Source organism: Sciurus carolinensis, chromosome 13 (assembly GCF_902686445.1).
Source record: "Sciurus carolinensis chromosome 13, mSciCar1.2, whole genome shotgun sequence".
NCBI classification, from domain to species: domain Eukaryota; kingdom Metazoa; phylum Chordata; class Mammalia; order Rodentia; family Sciuridae; genus Sciurus; species Sciurus carolinensis.
Window position 1 is genome coordinate 17,867,031 of NC_062225.1, and position 23,287 is coordinate 17,890,317.

The 23,287-nt window shown below is 42.6% G+C and overlaps 1 protein-coding gene and 1 non-coding gene across 2 annotated transcripts in view; both read right to left on the reverse strand.

The window, feature by feature from the left end:
* Spred2 (sprouty related EVH1 domain containing 2) overlaps positions 1-23,287 on the reverse strand; it is a 124,567-nt gene that overhangs the window by 42,640 nt on the left and 58,640 nt on the right. The gene's annotated exons all lie outside the window — the stretch shown is intronic.
* Positions 23,097-23,169, reverse strand: Trnaa-agc (transfer RNA alanine (anticodon AGC)). Its single transcript has one exon. It is a non-coding gene; the product is annotated as a tRNA-Ala (tRNA).

Below are 23,287 nucleotides of genomic sequence, written 5' to 3' on the forward strand. Positions count from 1 at the left end.
TACTAGACAAAGGTGCCAAAAATATGCAATGGAGAAAAGATAGCCTCTTCAACAAATGGTGCTGGGAAAACTGGAAAACAGAATGAAACTAAGCCCCTATCTCTCACCCTGCACAAAAATCAACTCACAATGGATCAAGGGCCTTGAAATCAGACCAGAGACCCTGCATCTTATAGAAGAAAAAGTAGGTCCAAATCTTGTTGGCTTAGGATCAGACTTCCTTAACAGGACTCCCATAGCACAAGAAATAAAAGCAAGAATCAGTAACTGGGATCGATTCAAACTAAATAGCTTTCTCTCAGCAAAGGAAACTATCAGTAATGCGAAGAGAGAGCCTACAGAGTGGGAGAATATCTTTGCCACTCATACTTCAGATAGAGCACTCATTTCCAGAATATATAAAGAACTCAAAAAACTCTACACCAAAAATACAAATAATCCAATCAACAAATGGACTAAGGATATGAACAGACGCTTCACAGAAGATCTACAAGCAATCAACAAACATATGAAAAAATGTTCACCATCTATAGTAATATGAGAAATGCAAATCAAAACTACACTAAGATTCCATCTCACCCCAATTAGAATGGCGATTATCAAGAATACAAGCAACAATAGGTGTTGGAGAGGATGTGGGGAAAAAGGTACACTCATACATTGCTGGTGGGGCAGCAAATGAGTGCAGCCACTCTGGAAAGCAGTGTGGAGATTCCTTAGAAAACTTGGAATGGAACCACCATTTGACCCAGCTATCCCACTCCTTGGCCTATACCCAAAGGACTTAAAATCAGCATACTACAGAGATGCAGCCACATCAATGTTCAGAGCTGCTTGATTCACAAAGCCAGACTGTGGAACCAACCTAGATGTCCTTCAATTGATGAATGGATAAAGAAACTGTGGTATATATATATAATGGAATATTATTCATCTATAAAGAATAATAACATTATGGCATTTGCAGGCAAATGGATGAAATTGGAGAATATCATGTTAAGTGAGATAAGCCAATCTCAAAAATCCAAAAGACGAATGATCTCGCTGATAAGCGGATGATGACAAATAATGGGGGTTTGGAGGGGGGCAAGAATGGAGGAAGGAGAGACTGTATAGAGGGAAAAGAGGGGTGGGAGGGGTGGGGGGGAAGGAAAAAATAACAGAATGAATCAAACACCATTACCCTATGTAAATGTATGATTACACAAATGGTATGCTGTTACTCCATATACAAACAGAAAGAACATGTATCCCATTTGTTTACAATAAAAAGAAATTTAAAAAAAAAAGCCTACCATCAAATCATTCTTGGCTCTGTCCAAGGTATGCATTATACAGGCACAAGGTGGAGAATTAGATTCAGGCTTTTCCCTCCAAGGTAAATCCCCTGTGCCAGACAAGGCCACTCAGTGGGCCATGTTGCCCTATCTCCCTCCATGCCTTCCTTTACCTGAAAGGCCCAGGGGTCCTACCTGCTAGAGTTACTGGAGTAACAAGACAAAAACAGACATGTATATATATGTTTTATTATAATGGTAATTTTATTACAGCATTATATATAGCTTCTTTAAATGCTAACATGAATATTTTAAGGTCCGTTAAAACATTTTAGGAAATTATGGGAAGATTTTATCCTAATAATTCATTAACACTCACAGTATCTATTGGAGACAGTTCTGAGTTTTTAATCAAAAAATCACTAAGACATAAACAACTGACATGAGGTGCGCACGTGTGTTTGTGTGAGTGTGCGTGCGCTACCGGGGATTGAGCTATCACTGAGCTGTATCTGCAAAGCTTTTTAATTATTATTTTTTAAAATTTTGAGGCAGTGCTAGTTGCCCAGGCTGGCACTGAACTTGCAATCTTCTGTGTCAGTCCTGAGTAGCTGAAGTTACAGGCAAGTGCCACCACACTCGATAGGATGAGGGAAATATTTCAATAAATAAAATTTACTTTATTCAAGCCAAAAAAAGAAAGCATCCATTTCTCATAGATTAAATAGTCTGTCCTAAAGGGCTGAGTTTCAGGGTGCTTACAAGGCAAAAAGTGGGAACAAGGGAGCCCTGGGAGGTGAGTGGCCAAAGTCTGAATCTAGGTTTATGACCCTGTTTTTACTGTCTGCTCTCCCGGGCCTGGGGTTCAGTGCAGTGCGTAATTAATCAACTTCAAAGCACCACCAACTTAAACAAAATAACCCACCCCCAAGAACTCTTTCTTCTTTTCCTACTTTTTACCCAGCCAGCAATAATTTTCTTTGACTTTCCCTCTGTTTTACACACCCTTACACAAATGGTATTTACGATCCACATTTAACCCCCAAAGGCCAGTTAATGGAAATACTGGATCACTGAACAAAATTAACTCTCACCACATTAAAGTGTACATGCAATAGAAAAATTGGTACTTCAAAACACAAATGGCAAAGGGAGTTGTTTAAAGTTAATAATCTCCAATTCAGGGCTTTAAATCGTAGCCCTTGAACTTCTGTGCCTGACTTTCTCTGAATAGTTTTGCTTTTTTCCTCATTATTGGAGAAAACAAAAGAAAAAGTACTTAAAAATCCACAAGCTGAAATGTGAGCGAGAAGCTGCACTGATATCCGCGGAATTCTAAATCTATTAAGATGCTGATAACAGTCCTGGAGTGTCTCCTGTGACCCAGGGCACAGATTTTTTTTACCTGCCACCCCCTGCCCCAGTCCCAAGCAAACTGTGGTCAAAAGGTCAGGAAACTGCAGAACTGTTAATACCATATTCTGAACCTACAAAATCTTTTACAAGCCAGTTCTTCCTAAGACCTATTCTAAACAAAAGGAGATGATCATTTACCCCACAGGAAGGAAGGAAAGTCAGCACATCGTGGTAGCAATCGACAGGATTTTCACGATATCCATAGACAGGATTTTTGCGACCCTCATTGTTTATACTCCCAACAGATCCACTGGGCATGGGTGTCCTTTCAGGTGGCAAGAATTACTAACTCGTTTGGTTTCTTTTTCTCCTGGGGCTTCTGTCACCTCCCTCACTAGAGATGAAAAACTACATACCTACAATAAACAAATAAAGCACACTCAGACGTCTATTCTCCCTGAAGAATGTGGGGCTTGTTTTCACTACCCAGGACGAGACTGGGAAAGAGAAGGGTCAGAAGGTAGTGCGTAGGTCCTCATTACCGCCAGGGAAGCCACACGGGCAAGCTAGTCAACCCTTATATTCTGCTTCTTTTTTTTTTTTTCTTGGGTACCGGGGATTGAACCCGGGGTGCTTAATCACTGAGCCACATCATCAGCCCTTTGTTTTGCTTTTTAGATTTTGAGACAGGGTCTTGTTAAGTTGCTGAGGCTGGTCTTGAATCTGTAATCCTCTTGCCTCGACCTCTCCAGGAGCTGGATTACATACTTCTTGAATGAAATCGATTCTAGAAAGCACCTTCTCTAGAACCCTCATTCATATGAAACAATGTAAACACAGCCTGGGAAAGGGACTTCTTCAAGGTCACTGAGATTACAGACAGATAAAGGATTCAGTTTCTGTAGCCACCCCTGCCTGCAGTGGGTTTTTATTTTTAAAGGGTTGTGTTGTGAAAAGTTGCCGTATCCATGCTTGCTGCTCTGAAGGATGTAGAAGAAGCGATTCTCGTAGGTTTCTTAAGGTTTGCTGGCAAGGCAGCTGACCGTGAAGGAATTATAAGAAATGAAGTGGTATCACTAATAGCACAGCTACATGACACAGGGACAGGGCTGAAGGGAGGGGCGGGGAAGGCCTAACCGTCTGAGTGGCTTCTCACCAACAGGACTTGTTCCTTCTGGGATGTTAGGAGAACTAGCCTACCCTCCATTTCCTCCTCACAACTGGGTACCACACCGACTCTATTACTGCGCCTTAGCTTCTTCATATGTACACTGAGGAGTAGGGGCCAAATGACCTTTGAGGTCCCTTTTCACCTTTGTGTTAAAAAAGAAAAATATGGCCTTATAGTTCTTTAGTTTTGCCATTGAACTTAACAAACATATACCACGAAAATATTCCACAAAAGCAGATCAGAAAAAGTTCACCAGTAAAAGGCAACTGAAAACATCTTTCAAATAGAAAAAAACTTGTACCACAAAGACCTGTAACAACGACAAACTAACAGATACATTCTCTCAGTGCAAGTATCATTACACAATTATGAAAACTGAGTTGTAATGAGTTTAATAAAGTATTAGACCTACTCCACTGCTGGTGAGAATGGTCAGCCATCTCTACTCTGCCCTGCTGGGTTTTAAACAGAACTTTCCAATCTGGGTGTGTGTTGAGGAGGAAAAGTTAAGCAAGGAGGAATTTTTTTTTTTTTTATTTTTTAATATATTTTTATTGTAAACAAAAGGGATACATGTTGTTTCTGTTTGTACATGGACTAACAGCATACATTTGCGTAATCATACATTTACATAGGGTAATGATGTTTGAATCATTCTGTTATTTCCCCCCCCCTCACCCCTCCTAGCCCTCTTTTCCCACTATACAGTCCCTCCTTCCTAGCAAGGAGGAATTCTTAAACTCCTGTGTTAGGTTTCATTCTGGGGTCCCTAGAATATGGCTGCCACCAGATTTAGAATGGTTCTAAAAGAGACAACCTGGTGACTGGCTGATAAGGTTGAGAAATCTTTAGGCCTATCAGTGCATTAATTCCCTGATAGGGAGTAACTGGTTGGTAAATGTAGGCTGGTAGGGTGTGGTTGAAGGTGTGGGTCCCTAGGGGTGCGCCTTTGAGTAATATATCTGGTCCTTGTTGAGCAGAGCTCTCTCTCTCTCTGCTTCCTGGTGTGATGTCTTGAGCCAATTCCACCATGTTGTTCTGCCTAACCTTGAGCCCTGAGGAATGGACAGACATCTCCGAAACTGTGAGCACCAAATAAACTTTTCCTCTCTAAAACTGATCTTATCAGGTCTCTTTTAGTCACAGGAGTGAAAATGCTAACTAAAACAGTTCATTATTCTCAAATTCAGAGTTACTGGAAGATTCTCTTTTAGAAACTCACTGTCAGTGAGCAGTGAAGGCAAGGGTCGGTCGGGCTTATAGGATGATCATGATGCAGTGGGTTCCTGACAAGTTGACTATGCAGAGGGACAGGATTCGAAAAAGGGCAATTTCCTTCCAACTTATAACAAAACAGAGATATCCACTCAGTACACATATTATCTTCAATTACTCTCCTGCCATAAAAGAATTGGGAGGTAGGGAAACTGTACAGGTCACCTAGTTACCCAGCTTGCCCACAGTTTTAACATATTGAAATATTTCTCTCTATAGGACAGGATTCCAGTTTGAAGTACCTGATTCAAAAAGAACCTCCAGTAAACACTAGAGTTATCTACAACTTCCAAAGCCCACCAGATTGTGGCAGCACTAGAAGGCATTTTATTTCAAGACTCATGATTTTCACAGAAAATTGAGAACCTTGGTGGCTAAGTTGCTGAAATTGGGTTTTCCTGGACATTATAAGATCTTTGCAGTAGGGATCCCACCTCTGCCTTCAGAGGTAGCTAAAGCCTGAGGCAGGACAGCCAAGTGGCCATAGGCAGTTTCTATCAGAGCTTTACTGACAGATGCTGACCTACCTGGTCGACCAGATGCAATTACACTACTGCAAAGCCTTGCTGTCATAAACCCATCCCTGTGAGCTGTGCTTAATATAAAGAAGAAAAAGGACCCCCCAAACTAATGTTGATCAAGAGGAACAAACCCCAGCTCATTTCATTCACTGGTGTGCTTCAGGCACCTCCCAGGACTAGCCTCACCTTGTCCTAGTTCTTGTCCTGGTTCAGTCATACCCCTGAAGGCAGTATAAAATGCCACCCTGCACCCAGCAATTTCCTAAGTGAGTAAAGTACTCAGTATATGGAAATTCTGCATGAACTGAAAAGACTAGATGAACACAAAGGGATACAATGTGATGGTGCTTTGTCCTGTGTGCTTGCACATACCCAACTTTAATATTCATGATAAGGCAACTTCTATCTCAAAAGACTGCTCAGTTTGAACCCATATTCACGGCACTGTTCACCATAAGCCAAGAGATGGGAATGACCAAATGTCCATTAAGGGATGAATGGATACACAAAATGTAGCACATATATACAATGAAATATTATTCAGCCTTAATAAAAAAGGAAATGCTGTCACACACAGCAATAGGGGCAGAATCTTGAGAACACGGTGCTAAGGGAAGTAAGCAAGTCAGAGAAAGACAGTTTATGTCACTTGGAAGTTAAGGCAAGAGAATTCCAAGTTTGGGGTTGGCCTGGGCAACTTACTGAGATCCTGTCTTAAAATAAAAAAGAGGTCTTGGAGGGCTGGGGGTGTAGCTCAGTGGTACAACACCACCTAGCACAGGTAAGGTCTTGGGTTCAATCCCCAGTATTGTAGACAAAAAGAAAAAAAAGAAAGACAAACATTGCACTATTAATTTTACTCATATAGGTACCTGAATGTAACTAGTCAAAGTCATGGAAACAGAAAGTGGAATGGTGGTTGGTGGTTGCCTGGGGCTGGGAGAGTTTTCTAATGGGTATGGAGTTTCAGTTTCACAAGATGAAAACAATTCGAGAGATCTGTTACACAACAATGTGCATATAGTTAACAGTACTGAGATGCCCCCTTAAAAATAGTTAAGATGTAAATCTTGTGTGTTGTGTTTCTTAACACACACACACACACACACACACACACACACACGCACACATAATCCAAAACAGGTGGGCCACTTGAATTACGTATACTAAAGGACCTCAAGTTCAGAAATGTTGATTTTCCTTAGGGAACATTTCTGTAATCCTTAAGAAGTAAACATCGCCACCATTTAAAAAATCAACTTCCCCATAGTTATAAAAGTAACATATGTACAAATAAATAATACATGTTCATTATACAAATGACACACATCACCACTATTTTTTTAAAGAAATGTTCTACTCTATGAGGAAAGATTAGCAAATTTGTAAGACCTTCTCAAGGGAATTATAAAAGGAGGATCTCATGCTTCAATTATGAATGGAAATGTTGCCTTTGCTTTGTTCCTTGGTGTACAAGGCAATTCACATACATGAAAAACACAAACGTTCCCTTTGGTATTGATTTTACTGAGAAAAAAAATGGTGTTTCTTATAAAATCATTTCAGAGAACAGAAAAGAGCTAAACAGAATAGTTTTCCCCCTAATTGTTAGCACTAACAAATCCCTCTAAGCCTTAGACAATAATATTCTTATAGAATACTAAGTTTACAATACAAGTGACAGAATCCCCCAGAACATTTTTTATGATTAGTTCCTTTTTATTTCTCCTATTCTAACCTCAATTTTAAAAATTATTAAACACATTCATACAATCACAAGGGCTTTCTAACAATTCCATTTCTTCTACATGGGGGTTACTGATGTTTTTTAATATTACTCAAAGTAGAAAAAAGGGGCTGTTTTCTATTTCTTTGGAACAAGTTCCTGCCAGATTTTGCACACTGCCGTTCTCTGGCGATGTGATGAGAACACATGCCCACCCACAGACACTAATTTTGCTCTTCACCCTTCCCAAGCAGCCTCTATGACACATGCTGTCTGTGCTCCATTTAATGGAATTCAAGAGGTCCAGTCAAAAGAGTGGGACCCATGGGGCTGGATCAATGGCAGGCAACTCAGCTCCTCTGCTAGATAGGGATAAGGAACATGTATTTAACAGCAAACCACAAAAAACACCAAACCCCACTGGGACATGCCCAATCTGAAAAATCTCTACAATCCCATGAATTAACAAAAAGTCATCTCTTGGGTTGAGATTGGGAAAGAAGCAGTCCCTTCCTGTGCTTCCTTGCACATTCAACATCTGAAGATGACGTAGCTGACCCCTGCCCTGCTATCCAAGTGCAGCAGGAAGGTACCACTCTTAACCCAAGCCAAAACTCTTTCCAAGAGGGTTGAAGTGTCAGCTTGGTTCTGAAGCATTTGCTTTCTCTATGGTGATCATTAGTCACGAAGAAACACTAATGACTGGGAACCCAACTAGGAACGGGGATGGTCTCCATAACACCCCCAACCTGCCCTGACAATCTGGGCACAATCAATACAAAAAGCTGTCAGCAAACCAGCCTACACTGGTTTGACAAGAGTGGTCTTGTGTCCTGTTTGTTCTTAAGAGTTAGGTTTATGTCCTAAGAAGTCTGTGCTATGCTTGCCTCTGGCTTTTCTGAGCTAGAGAAGAGGGTGGCTATTTCCAGATAATGATACAAGATTTACCTACAAGGGTTATGAATCCCACCTACTCTGCAGACAGAATGCACATAACTCCAGATGTGGGAGGACAAATGTGACAGCGGAATGGTAGCAACAGACAGGCTGAGCCCTCCCATGGGAGCTAGTCATGGCCGAACAGTCATAAATCATACATCTGAACGGCAACAGACTGCAGATTCTATAAAAGGGTCTCTCTAAATGAAAATGAGTATTTTTAAATGTTGATAGGTAATCTACAGTTATTTTAAATAAGTCTGTTTTTATGAAATGGTCACTGAATTCATAAAGGCTTCGAGTCATTAGAATACAATTTTAATACAGGCTCAAAAGGGGAGGGGTCTTCACACCAGCAAAGACTGGAAAAAATAGTCTGTTCCACTGAAATACTTTGGACACTAATCTTTGAGGATTTAAATGCTCTCCCTGACATCCACCATAAGAAATGGAGAAACGGAAGCTTTTGTCTTAAGATTAAGTCACTCTGCTTGGCTCGGAAAACATGGTCACCAAAACTATCAAACTGACTTTTGAGCAGGACAGTTTTTTCTTGATTTCTATCCGAGATGAATTAGTTTCTGAAGCATCAAAAAGGGAAGAGCTCAAAGTTTCTTACAGACGTGGCAACTAGTGGCTCTGGATCGCAGGTTCCAGTAAATTTATGAATAAAAGAAAATACTGGGACTGTTACGGATAATGATAAATCTCAACGAGGCAGGCACTGAAGCAAGGACAGGACTGGGCCTGGATCTCAAGTACTTATTGATATAACACCATCCAGCACGAGGCTCTGAACATAAGCAGAGGCTCGCCCAGTATTGCTTCCGACCTGAATGACATGAGACCTTCCATACCAGACATGCCCCTGCATTCTCTTTCCTTCAAAAGGCAAAGAAGGATCTAAAAACCATGTGGTCACTTGGACTGACAGCTCACAGCAACGGGGCCTCCAAAGGGCAGCAGAAACAGCCCAGTGGTGGTCACACTGCTGAGTCTCAGTGATCCGGGTGCCTCCTACGTAGAGCTGGAGAGGTCTCTGCTGCTTTAGGAAGAATACGGACCTGAACCAGTGTCGATGACTCAAATCACAATAAGACAAGACACTGTCACAGAAAACACCAGGAAGTCAAGAGTGTTTAAAGAAGCTATTTTCATGTCCCTGCCTATAACCTCCTGTAGGCCTCAATGGGGGGATAATGGTGGAAGCTAACATATCAGTGAAATCAGAGGAAACAGGTTCTCCTGCCTTCAAGATAAAACAAAATCAATTTGCACTATTTTTCAGAAAACTTTTGATGAGGCAAACTCCAAGCTGAGCATGGTATTCACCAAAACTGCGAGAGAACCCTGTTTACTATAACATTGCAAAGCATACGCTTTATTCAGTTCAAGTTCACATTTTTTAAGTAGCTTTCCTTTCACAGCTTGAAAAAAATTGTTAATAAGAAGGAACAGAAAAGGTCTTTCACTTTGAATCTGAAGTATTTTTAATATCACCAAGTGCTATTATTAAATATGTACTATATATGTATGTGTACACATACGCATATAAAAATAAGCTCTACAGATGTGGGCAGGAAAATTCTTAGCAAAACCCCCACATATTTCAAATACTGTTCTTCCTCATTATTGTCCTCTACCATAATTAGCATGTTACAACATAACAGGTGGCTTTCATTTATAGAATGCAAAATTAATGAAATTTGGAGTTGGAGATGGGTCTTCTCTCCAAACACGAACTGGTCACTAAAAAAAGCATACCCCTTAATCAGCTAAATAAACAGAAACACATCAAAGTCCTTTCTAAATTATATGAATCTCCGAAGCTATTTGAATCACTAAATGGTATGCATTTACCAACAGTTTAAAATTCACACACCTCAAGGAAAGCAAGTCATTATTATGGGCTTTACAAGAAAGAGGAAGAGGAACAAAGACTGCCTATTTTTCCGGCTTGGTTACTCCAGATCTACTTAATACTCTCAGATGATAACAGGATTTACCATCACAGTCTGGGCTGCTCCACCAATGTGAGATCTTAGGCAAATTTGTGGGCAGTGTCCTGACCCAGCCATGCTGAACAGACAGCCCCGGAAAGCATAAATAGTATGGCTATAAACTAACTATAGCATCTGTCCCTAACAAGTAGGACTCAAAAGGACCTTTTTAAAAACACTGAATAGACTGTCAACACACATAGGAATGTTTAATATACTCAAATAAACAAGATATGTGCCTTAACTAGTCAGGCATTGTTTAAATTTAGAGAGTGAAGAAAGAGAGAAGGTCAGACAGGCAGACACGGCCTTCCAATTATGAAGAATGATCCTTTAGATCATGTGAAAGCTATAATTAAATATTGCTACCAAATCCCCACTACCCTTTCTCCCACCTCGGAAAAGTTAATGCGTGAATTCAGTCTGAGCAAATTGTGATCTGCAAAAAATAACCATATTCAGTCATAGGGGAATAAAGCTTTCTTGTGTTAAGCCATGCATCTTGGGGGTAAGAAAACAGACTGATACCGAAAAGAAACCTAACATAATATAACAGTTAACATTAGACCGCCTCCTTCAGCCCCCTCTGCTCATTCATTTTTTTCAAAGCCCTAAGCTACCCACCCAAAAGGTGTATTACCCCTGCAAGCCGTTTCCTAGGGGGCACCTTTTAGACTCAGAATCAATAAAAGGGATGGATTAGAACCGATTTATCTGAATTATCTAAGGAGGCATTTGTTTTCAGAAAGGGGACGAGTGAATAAGAACTCTACGGCCATCCACAGATTAGTGGTTATCTATCTGTCCTTGCACGTGGGCAGGCATGTGCACTCACACTCATACACACACACACACACATATATACACACTTCAGTTCTTTACAATTAGAATGATTTTCTTCTTTTAGAAAAACGTTGAAAGCAAACACCAGAAAGGTTAAGCAAAAGAGAAGAAGGAGAAATTAAAGTTCATGTAAACAGTAAGCACCTACCTGCCAGGCGATGCCATCTCCTCTACATCGTGGAGGCCAAGTGCTGGGTCTTAGCATTATTGCTACTATAAAGCTTCCGATAAAAATGGACCGTCTCTTGCTGACCTGAGAACCAGCTGGCTGCTTGAGAAGCGGTTTCCCCCATATATGATTCAGTCTCCTTGACAAATATACTGCATTGTACTGGATGAGTCATCCGAGGGTTAGTCCGCATTTTACAGGCCTGTTGTGTCATTACTCACATTCAACATCCTGCTTCTCAGAAGTGGAAACTGGAAGCCTGGCAGCTGACAGATGCTTTTTCCAATTAAAATAGTGTTTAAAAAAATTCCTGTAAGTTATGATTATCAATCATTGATGAGAGTTTGAAATGCCCAGGAAGCAAAGAGCACAGCTCAATACTGGAGATCATGGTCTGCGCAGACCCACAGGCAAGAGCTGCTCACCCACCCCCAGCCCAGAGAATTTTGTTCGGAGCCGAGAGCAAGAGCCTCCCCTCCAGAGCCATCAGGTGAACCAGCCCAGGCACCTTGGTGACTCTTAGGCGGTAAGGCTACCCAGTTGCGGGAGCTAAGAAAAAACTACAGGCCAAAATTGTGGTTCCCGGATGGATTGTTAGGTGGGATGGCAGCCTTGTATTTATAAAATGTTTCCTTTTTAGACAGGCCTCTTGAAGTATGTTAAGGCTGAAATGATATGGTATCTGGAATTTCTTTTAAATATTTTAGCCAAAACAATTAAATAAAAAGGGAAAGAGTTAAAAAAAAAAAGTGGCAAAATTAGAAAAAGCTGCTGCACCTGTGTGGTGAGTATACGCAGGCTGGCCCTGTTTTTCTCTTTTGAGTACCTTTGAAACTTTTCATAGAAATTTTTAAAAAATTTTTTAAATCAAAAATTTTAGATTAAAAAAACAAATCCCCCCTGCCCGTCCCTACAATCTAACTGGTACTGAACAAAACACCTGAAGCTGCCATGTCTGTGAACAGGGGAAGAAGAGGAGCCCGTTCCCAGGGGACACCTGTGGGTGTGGGAGCGGGCGCTGACTTGGCCTTCCAGCTGGGTGGTGATACCCGTGTCCTAAGGCCATCGTGAGGGCTGTATCACCCCCCAACAGACGTCTGGAAGCCTCCCCCCAAGTCTGCCTGGTGATTGTTTCCTTATGCTTCCTTTGAGGACACAAGCCCCAGCCTTGTTCACGAGCTCAATGTTCACATTATGAAGGAGAGGTGACCATTTCCAGCTTCCTTTTATGGCTTTGGAAATGCTCCATGAGAGGTTATGTAAGTCAAGTCCAGAGTCCCTTATACCAACAAAGCCCTTTGTAAGGTGGCAGTGTTTGCTCGACTCACTTTGTGCTCAGAGCAGGGACTTACACCAGCTGGGGGAGGAAGAAGGCTTTGAGTTCATGGACGGAAACAAAACAAACAACCCTCGTCCTCAACATAAGGAGCATTTTTTTGTTTTTTGCAGTACTGAGGATTGAACCTAGAGCCTGGCACACACTCGGCAAGAGCTCTACCACTGAGCTAAGCACCAGCATCCCTGTGTATGTTAAACAAAACCCCTGTCAAGACCAGATGTCACTTCAAAAGCTCTCCATACTGATGTGCTGTGAAAGCACCACAAGCCACCACAGAGGTCCTCTGGCACTCCGCACCTCTGCAGTGTCCCTCAGCAGGCCATTTCAGGGCGAGGTGCCCACCACAGCCAACAGCCAACCCCAAAGGACCAGGTCTAATACAACTGCAGACTGTCTTTGAGTAGCTGGGACAATTCTCATACCTCATCAAATTACAATCTCACTAATCCAGAAAGATTAGGACTGAGCGTGAGCCTGAAACGAAGACTTTCTGATTTTGACAAATTCTTTCCTCCTAAGGACAGCAAGCTCTGAAGTTTATCAAAATTATGGCATTTGCAGGTAAATGGATGGAACTGGAGAATATCATGCTAAGTGAAAGAAGCCAATCCCAAAACACCAAAGGCCGAATGTTTTCCCTGAGAAGTGGATGATGATGCATAATGGGGGTGGAGGTAAGAGAAGAATGGAGGAACTTTGGATGGTGTAGAGGGAAATGAGGGGGGGACGGGGCAGGGGTATGACAGATGGGGGACTGAGATGGACACCATTACCCTATGTACATGTATGATTACACAAATGGTGTGAACCTATGTTGTGTACAACCACAGAAACAAAAAGTTGTACCCCGTTTGTGCACAATGAATCAAAATGCAGTCTGTAAAAAAACAAAAAAATACATTCCCTCAGAATTCATGACCTTTCACATACTTGCAATGCATAATATACCTTAATATGACAGGTACAAATGGGGGGCGGGTTAACAAACTTCCAGCATAAAGAGTCTCTATCAGAATCTTAAAGACATAAATCTAAAAAACTCATCAGACAATTTTTTTGAGCTGGCTGTGCTGGCATGTTCTGTAACCCCAGTGACTTGGGAGGCTGAGGCAGGAGGATTTAAATTTGAGGCCAGCCTCAGCAACTTAGCAAGGGCCAGTCTCAAAAGAAAAAGGGCTAGGAATATGGTTCAGTTGTGCAACACCTAGTAAATTGGGGAGAAAAAAGGAATTTTATGATTTGGATTTCATCAAAATACAAAAATACCAGCAATAATAATGTGTGTACACACAGACACAAAGACTGTGAATAAGGCAAATACAGTAAAATGTTAACATACAGGAAATTCCATGGAGGAGTTCTTCATACTACTCTTGTAACTTCTCAAGTATGAAATATTTCAAAGTAAGGCTAAATATACAAACATAAGAACGAAAATACAAGACCCCTGCTTAAAAAATTATGAATTTAATAACCACCATAGTACCTATTATTGATGTGGTCACCCATTTGGAAAGCCTTGGACTATAAAGTAACTCACGAAAATGTTAATTCTTGGAACTGCCTCTGGGCTCAGGTTTCTCAAAGGGTGTTCCTTGCAACTGACCTTATAGGGAGCTCCACATAAAATACAAACCAAACATATTTTCAGAAAACAATGGACTATATCTTTGGGAATGCTGTTTTAAGTTTGTCTGGCCTTGCATTTCCCAATGTGTTTCTGACTGCAGACCCCTGCCTCCATCCCCCTTCCCCACACCTGACGAGCCTGAACAAAGCGCTTTTTGGGAAACATGGCTGGAGGGGATGGGGTCTGGGACATTTTAAATGATTTTACTCTTTTAAGTTTTAATTTTTCTTTCAACAATAAAAGACATCCATGATTGGTGCTGCCATCTTTCAGGAACATACCTATTGGATGGCTGACTGCAAGTTAATGACCACGAGTCAGAAAACAACTGGACTTTGCGATCATCCAGCCTCATGCTGGAGTGGACTATGCCGCCAGCAGTGGCAGCCTGAGCCTGTGTTCATGATGATGGGCTGGCAGCTCAGGCCAGTGTGGGCGTTCCTGGTAAGCGGCTGACCCTGGGGAGGCCGTCCCAAGGAGCAGGAGCAGGAACTGGCTCCACCTCATCACTTTCAGACCGCTGGGTCTGGGATTCTGGAAACCAGCTGGGGTACTTTTTGCCTGAGTTCCCTAGGCCTTCACATTACTCATCCCCTAGCACGCATCCTTGGGAGGTAAGAAGCAAAACCACCTGGTTCTGTATGAAGAACATGGTTTCTAATTTCATCTTTTTAATAACTATTTTTTAAAAAAAAAAGAATTGTTATGAATTAATTTGTTAGGGTTTTCAGCAATTATCTGTATTTTACTGTTGTTATTAAAGATCCAACACTGATATCGCTGGGCAAGGAGGTGCACACCTGTAATCCTAGCGGCTCGGGAGGCTAAGGCAGGAGGATTCCAAGTTCAAAGTCAGCCTCAGCAACTTAGTGAGGCCCTCTCTCTAAATAAAACACAAAAAAGGGCTGGGGATGTGGCTCAGGGGATAAGTGCCCCAAATACCAAAAATAAAAATAAAAAAAAATTAAAAACTGACTGATGTCAAGATCCAGAAGCAGGGGTGTTGCTCAGTGGCAGAGCACTTGCCAAGCATGTGTGAGGCCCTGGGTTCAAACCTCAGTATGGCGGTGACAGTGGGGAACAAACATGGTATCAGTACTGTGGATGATGGAAAAGTACATGCGCCTGGAGCTGTCCGTTCAAAACCCAGTCTGGCTTTTATTTACATGTTATTATTGTTTGTGGTACTGAACAAGGGCCTCACACATGACAGACAAATGCTCTGCCACTGAGCTGCACCCCCAGCAATTTTCATTTATCTTGAGACAGGGTCTCATTAAGTTGCTAAGGCTGGCCTTAACTTGCAATCCTCCTGCCTTGGCCTCCTGAATAACTGGGATTGTAAGTGTGTGCCACCATGTCTGTCTTTACATACATTATTTAACTCCTCTGAGCCTCTGGTTCCTTATCTGTAAAATGGGTATACCACTATAACCTCCCAATTGTTTTGAATGGGATAAATGTGATCACTTAGCATAGAGCCTAGCCACATGCAGAAAGCTCTTCAATTTATGCAAACAGTGATGAGGATGTTTGTAGGCATTATGAATTTAGACTCTCAGGGGTGGGCAAACTGTGGTCAGACACCACACTCATCTGTTTACATACTGTCTATGAGAGCTACAAAGACAGACTTAAGCAGCTGTGACAGAAACCATATGGTCCCCAAAGCTTAAGCTTTACTCTCTGGACCTTCACAGAACGTCTGTTGACCCTGGTGATCAACACTTGGGAGGATGAAGACCTTCTATAGATCTTTTCTCCATAGAAGTTTAAGTCACTGGTCCTTTATTTTGCTTCAGGTTCCAATTTACAAGCCGATATCTAAGTGTTATTTATGATGATCGGGACCACACCAGCTGCTTTTCTTACAATGCAAAACCCAAGCTCTCAGTCTCAGGCGGGTGGGGAAAGCTGCAGAGCCTGAGGTTGCCTGCTGGTCTTTCTGCATCCCCTCTCTCCTGACCTACCCAAAGAGGACCCCTCCCACTTCAGAGTTTAGTACACCAGCTGTAGTATGTGAGTCCACGGCCAGGCCTCCCCTCCCCCGAGTCACATCTGTGCATTATGTAGAAACCACATGTGTCCCCAGAGCTTGAAGCAAGAGGAGAAAGATGATCTGAAAGAGGCATTCAGGAACCTGAGCAAACAGACATGAAGGATGCCTTCAAGGGGGCTGGATGGCCACATGCAGGAGCAGCAAAGCAGCAGAGGGCCTTGGGAAATCAGGGCTGCAGCGAGGGCCAGTGAGGAGACGGAGGGCCAATCCAGAAACATGAAAGGCACGTCTCAAGAGCAGTCCCAGGACACATCCCTGCATCCAATCGTGATGCGTATTTTCTTTGGCAGGAAAACTTGTTTATTTGGGGAAAATGAATGCACAGCATTAATGGATAACGCAGGTGAAGGGACTCCTGGGGCTAATCTCTAGGAGGGGAGATATGAACAAAAGAAACCATTCTAACTGCTCTCAGTTATGATCTCGTGGGTGGGGGAGCCTTGGCCAGCTGTTCAGGCAGAGATGAAATCTGGGGTGTGCTTAGATACACACGGGTCTTCCTGGTGGTCACTCTTTTGCCTTACTGGGAAACATAAACCCCTTTAAGAAGGGAATACACTGAAGAAATGCCTTTGTTAAATACCAAGCAATGATGAGGGCTGGCCAAGGAAGGGAGCAGGAGGCAGACCTCTGGTGTTACCTACTGAGAGCAGGATTTCGGAGACAGTAAGCTAGAGTGGCCACGTTTCTTAAAGTCTAATCGGCTGGCAGGAGAGGCAAAAGAAGGCTGTCTCCAAAATTCGTGGTTAATTTGGAGATGTTCTGCTTGGCAAGAGCTAGAAGACCTGCGCTGATGAAATGCATGTAAGATATTATGCTAAACAGATGAAAAAAACGCATGACCCTAGGATGGGAAGATCTTCCAGAGCTAGGACCGGGGATTCAGCCCAGGTTTCCTCAGGAAAAGGCAAAGGGAACTCACATCCACAGGCCCACTCTGTGTGGGGTGCTTTGTATGGTTCTATCATCATACCCACAAATTTTGTTCCTGGCCTATGTGGAGGAAAAATAGGGGGCAAAACTAGCGGCAGATTTCGTCTAGCTAGTCTTTAAGTTTCTTTGGCACAGGATGTTACACAGCCAGGGCAGGGAGACAGAAACGAAACATACTAGAAATATGGTAAAGTCACTCTGGGAAATTACGGGAGGAGCCAAGGGCTTCGTGAGCAAGGAGAAGGGAAAAGTTAGTGCTCAGGCGCTGGCTTTCTAGCTGAGCTGGAGGCCAGGGGTCTATGAGAAGACCATCTTCTCTTCAAGCCTGGAGGAGTGCTGAGGACCAACCGGGCAAAACCTAGCTTCTCCAGAGACCCGGGCTGCAGGGAGAAGTCAAAACCCAGATCTAGAGGTGAAATTTTAAGTTCAAGGGATGGGGCTGGCTCAAGACCTGGAAAAGGGACAGAGGGGTGCCTAAGGGGTGAATATGCAATGTACTTAGCACCCGCCAGGCTGAACAATGAAGTCAGCACTAGAAATCCACTCCAGGCAGATGACTTACTCCTTAGGTAGCTTATACCTGAGGATCACGGCACAGACTTGAGGTGCAAGACCCACACTTGCCATCAGCCTGTTCAGCCTACTCTGTTGTTTCATTACCTCTGCGCCCCAATCACACCTGAAGCTGCTCCAGGGCTGCATGTTCCAAGAACAGTCTACAGCTCTCACTCCAAAAAACTCTTCCAATGCCAGGTTAGCTGCCGAGCTAAGCAAGCCTTCTGTGTGGAAGCTATCTTTGTCTGTCAGATCGCTAGGCAGATATGCAGCTAGAAATGGAAATCTCTTCAGAGAACTCTCCACAATACTCTTTAATCATTTACCTGTGTAAATAGCAGCCAAATCATGGTATTAGAAAGTCTGCAACTTCAATCTACCTGGAGGGCATAGCTTTAACTTGACTTTGCAGCTAGTTATGTGACCTTGGGCAGAGTCCCTCCTTCCTTGCGCCTCGATTTCCCAAAATGGTTTAAACTAGTCCAGTTCATGAAGCTCTGAAATTTTATAAGGAATGGACTGATAGCATCTAAATAATACAAGTTGTCAAAGAGGAGAGGAGTGGAAGAAAGCTGGGCACTGTTTGTCAGGGGGTCGGGAGGAAAACTACGTCCTGACCCTGGGATCTTAGAGATCTGACTAAACTAACTCACGGGTCTAGGACAATGGGCATGGTGGCACATGCCTGTAATCCTAGCAGCTTGGGAGGAGATCCCTGGTACCAAAAATAAATACATACATACATACATACATACATACATACATACATAAATGCCTATATATATATAAAAACATGTCAATCTCCTCCCAAAGCTAGAAGTGGCTTTTCCTTATACAAGACACTAATCAACGAAAGTAGCAAATGCCTGCAAGGCTAGTGTCTAGGGATGCTGAAGCAGGAGGATCTCAAATTCAAGGCCAGAATGGGCAATTCAGCAAGACTCTGACTCAAAATAAAAATAAAAAGGGCTGCGGATGTAGCTCAGTGGTAGAGCATTTGCCTAGCATGTGTAAGGCCCAGGGTTCAAGCTCCTATACCTAAAAATAAAACAAAAGAAGAAATGTGGAGATGTAGCTCAGAGGCAGAGTGGGAGAGCACCCAGTTCAATCCCCAGTGCCCGAAGGAAAGAATGAACAAAGGAAAAGCTGTGGAGTCAACGTTAGCCACAGTTATATCATGTACTAGTACCAAATCTTAGAATCACACAAGAATTTTATTCCAAAGACTCAAGACAAGGTGATGGAGCCTAGCACACTCTCTTCTGATTTCGTGACAACTGGTTCTGTAAGTACAGCATCTTGTTAAGACTTGCCTGTCATGTTTGCTGGACTCGAGATTCTTGAGGTTTTTTCTTTTTCTTTTTTACTTTTGTAGCTTGGCATCTGCTATAAAACATGCTATAACCATATGGTAAGCCCTTGAAAAACTGGGTTTCTTTCATTCATTCAACAGACAAGCGCGGTTTATCCTTTAGTGCCTGAAATAGGGGGTGGAGAGGAAGATTATGCTAGGGAAGGAAATGACAGATAGATGGTAGCTAACTTTTATATTTCCCCCCACTTCATTACAAAAAGCAGTAAATTCATTGTAGGAAATGTAAAGAAAATCATTTCCCTGAATATCTAGGCAGTAGAATTTAAGAGTATTACAGGTATTTTGCTAATTTAAAGTGCTCTTCACCACTATCTGAATCTCATGTAAAAGTGATCGAAATAATATTCCCCTATTTTTTTTTTCTATTTATTAGTGGGTTTTACATTGTGGACCTGAGATAATAATTAAACAACTGGAAGAGCAGCCTACAATTCTACAATGGTCCTTAGAGACAGCTAATTCTTGGGCAAACCACACTTGACAGATGAGAAAACTAGTTGTAGGGGCCAGAACTATAATTTTACAGAGACCAAAATTTCTGTGTGGCCTGAATTTCTAAATTCTGTCACATGTTACTTTTTGGTTTCTGAAAAGAAATCAATTAAAGATGAATCTAGAACAAGAAAAGCAGATGCCCATATCTGGAATATTTACCCTGACTAGAATTCTCAGTGCCAGGTTAAGTAAATCTCTCAGAAGGGCAGCCAAAATTGCTCAATACCTTGAAAGTTCTTTTTGGCTTTGCCATAAACATTTGGTTCTATCAGAAACTTTAAAAAAGAAAGAAAGAAAGAAAAAAAAAAAAAAAAAAAAAGCCACTGAACCTAAGTTAGGCTCACTGTTCGGAGGGCTGGAAACCATCTGAGAAAGCTTAAGGTCTGCCCCAACCTTCTCTCTATGCCTCACTTGAATTCTGCATAGGGAAGACGTGTTCAGACAGCATCCTTGCTTCACGTATCTACTCCTCTCAGGAGACCCCAAGAGTGTCATACTAAAGCCAGAAGGAGGGTGTCCAAAGTACCACATCAAGAGGGCTTGCTCTTGCGGCCTTATCAGGGAGTCTTGGATGCACACTGTTAACCTTCCAAATTCAGCACACACTCAGCAAGAGGACAGAAGGAAGAGCCTGCTGATCTTAGAGAGTCGAGGCCCTTCCTCTGAAGGAACAGACAGCCTTGAGTTGGCTGAGACTTGGGGATCCCCAGTCCACATGCTTTCCTGAGTACTATGCCTTGCCATCGCTGATGACTGACTTGAGTGCTTACGGATGCCATACGTACTCACCTTCCAACGTGGTCTCTAAGTGCTAGCCAACTACTTCATCTGCGCCCCAACACAGAAATACTGACCCTTCCTGACACTGGAGGGGTGCAAGGGCTGCATGCCGGTGTCCCACAGAACATTCGAGGGTAGCTGTGACCCATGCACTTTTCACTGTGTACAGTGAAGAGAGAGCATGTCCCTGGTCACACAGGTACCTCAGTGCACTCAGGAAGGGGCAGAGGAAGGAGGGTTTCATTTAGCTGCCATTTAAAATCACAGCTCTCCCATTTCATTAAATTAAGTATTAGATGCTTAGAGGGAACAGGAGGGAGAATGGATAATGAACGTGACCTTCACCTACTTATACACTAAAAACCGAACAGTAAAGCACCAATTGGGATACAACAGAGGTGCATTTGTGGCAGAGCCAAGAACAGATTCTGAGGACCCCTGAATTTCATCTTTAAAAGCACTTTTATACAAGGCTCACTCCCACATGTCCTTTGTTTCAAGCCTCTCCAAAGATCCTCTCTGCCCCTTACGTAGAGTTCCATGGATTTCATTTGTTTGTTTCCTGTGAGCCCTGGAGGAATTGTGCCTGATGCTAAGAATGTGCCCAGTGTGAAGAGCAAGTCTTAACATTGGAACATTCCTAAACTACCAGGGTGGGACCAGTTCGGCTCAAAGGGATTTTGCTACCACTCAGGAGAAGTTGGAAACAAACACAAACACGTAGACAGTATGGTGCCTGGGATGCCAACACACAAGCAAGAGGCAGCAGAGGGGCTGGGGTGGGAGCTGCAGCCACACCAGCCCCACCCCTCCTGCCCCAGGAATAGGGCAGCTGACTGCACTGGAGATACAGGATGCCTTCCCTGTCCCTACAGTTAAACTTTAGATGCTGCCAGTTTAGTTTACATTTCAGGGTGAGGAAGGGGAAAAGTCCATGAGCTTCAGGACAGAACCAAATATTTATAATCTGCTGCTGAGCAAGGCATCATGGGAAGAAGAGGACTCACCTTCCTGGGCTGGTCACAGCCCCGCTTGGGCCACTTCAGAGCAGATTCTGGGATGTTGAAGTGCAAATAAGTGGTGGTCAGAAGTTTATAAAACAGACTGGGGCATAATGAAGCCATCAATTTGTCCACACAATGTAAGTACATATGAATTCTTTTTTAGTTAAGTGTTCTGAATAGGCAATACATACATTCGATTCATAAATAAAAATATAAAAAGGTATTCTCCCACCACATCCCATCTGGGTCATTATTTCTCCCACCAACAATCTGATAGTAGCCATCTTTTAAAAGTTTTTCGTGTATCCTTCCAGGATATATGCAAATACAAATATTATTCCTCCCTCCCCACAAATAGCGTATTATTCACAGGCTCTGGATCTGGTTTTATTTTTTACCTCTGTGGTCTTTCTCTATTACGATATAGAGAACAAATTCATTTTCTTTTTACATCCACACAGCATTCCACTATAAGGATATAGTGGATTTTGCTACCACTCAGGAGAAAACTTATTTATTTAGGTGCTGGAGATTGAACCCTAGCCCCATGATTCATTTAACCAGTCTATTACTAATGAGCATTTAGGTTTCTCCAAACTTTTTGCTTAACAATTCTGTCATGAATAACCTTATATATTAGTTACCTTTATATATTAAGATGTCTGTTTATTGCTCTGTAACCACCTGACTGCGATACAGAAAGAAAGAAAACCTTGCAACTGTAAATCAACCCAAAATCAGGAGAAAGCACGTGCACACACCATGTGTACACATGGCTGTGGAAAAATGACATCGATTTTGATTTTCTGAAAATTTAAAAATCTAAAATTTTTTGATTTTAGAAAACCATATGATGCATACGTAGTAGACAACCGACATCTGTGGAAGGAGTCAGTGCAATCATTTAGGTTGCCCCCCTCATGCCGCTCCCTACCCCCTATCAAAAGCTCGCCACCCATTCAACCTGGGGCCAGCCAGGAATCTGTTCTTTGAAGAAATTCTAACAGCGGGGCATAGTGCTGTATGCCTGTAATGCCAGCGGCTCGGGAGGCTGGGGCCCTATGTGCCCAGAGGCTTAGCTAGAGTTAAGTCCATACAGATCCAGCTACACCAGTAGGGAAGCAAGACAGGGCCGGTGTTGGCCAGCCCCTCCATCAAAGCCCAAGTCCCAGGAAACTGTCAAAGTGGGTCCTCTTAGTGGAGTCCAAAAGGCAGTGCCAGCGCTTCTCTGCCACAGCCTCCAGTAAAGAAGCAGGAAATTCTAAGCTCTCCGTGGAGCTGACTCATACCCTCTCTCCACAAGCATCCTGAAGGTTCTATTCTAAGTTTACCAAAGGGAACATGCCTTCAGGCAGAAGCAAAGCACAGAAGAGGCTATAGCTGGGGTCTCAATTAGCATCTCCTCTGTAACACGTCAAGGTCTCACCAGAAGTGCTAAGGAAGATGAGGAGAGAGACAATTCTGTAAACACCAGTCACCCCAAGGCCACTGCCACCTCTTTTCAGAAGTGCACAAGCATCACTGCCTCTGTGTGTGTACACAATGACAGTTTAATTACCCTGAGGTTAAATTCTTAAAAATAAATTATACTTGTTTGAGACCTAATTGAAAGAAATGAGACAAATCCAAAGAGCCATTTACTTATTTTTTGGTGGTTCTGGGGATTGAACCCAGGGCCTTGTGCATGCTAGGCAAGCACTCTACCAACTGAGCTATATCCCCAGCCAAAAAAGCCATTTCTGAGACTGGAAAAAAATGAAAATGGACTTGGTATTAGACGAGAGTAAGAAATTACTATTTTGATAGACGTGATAATGGGACGTATGGCGGTTATTTTTTT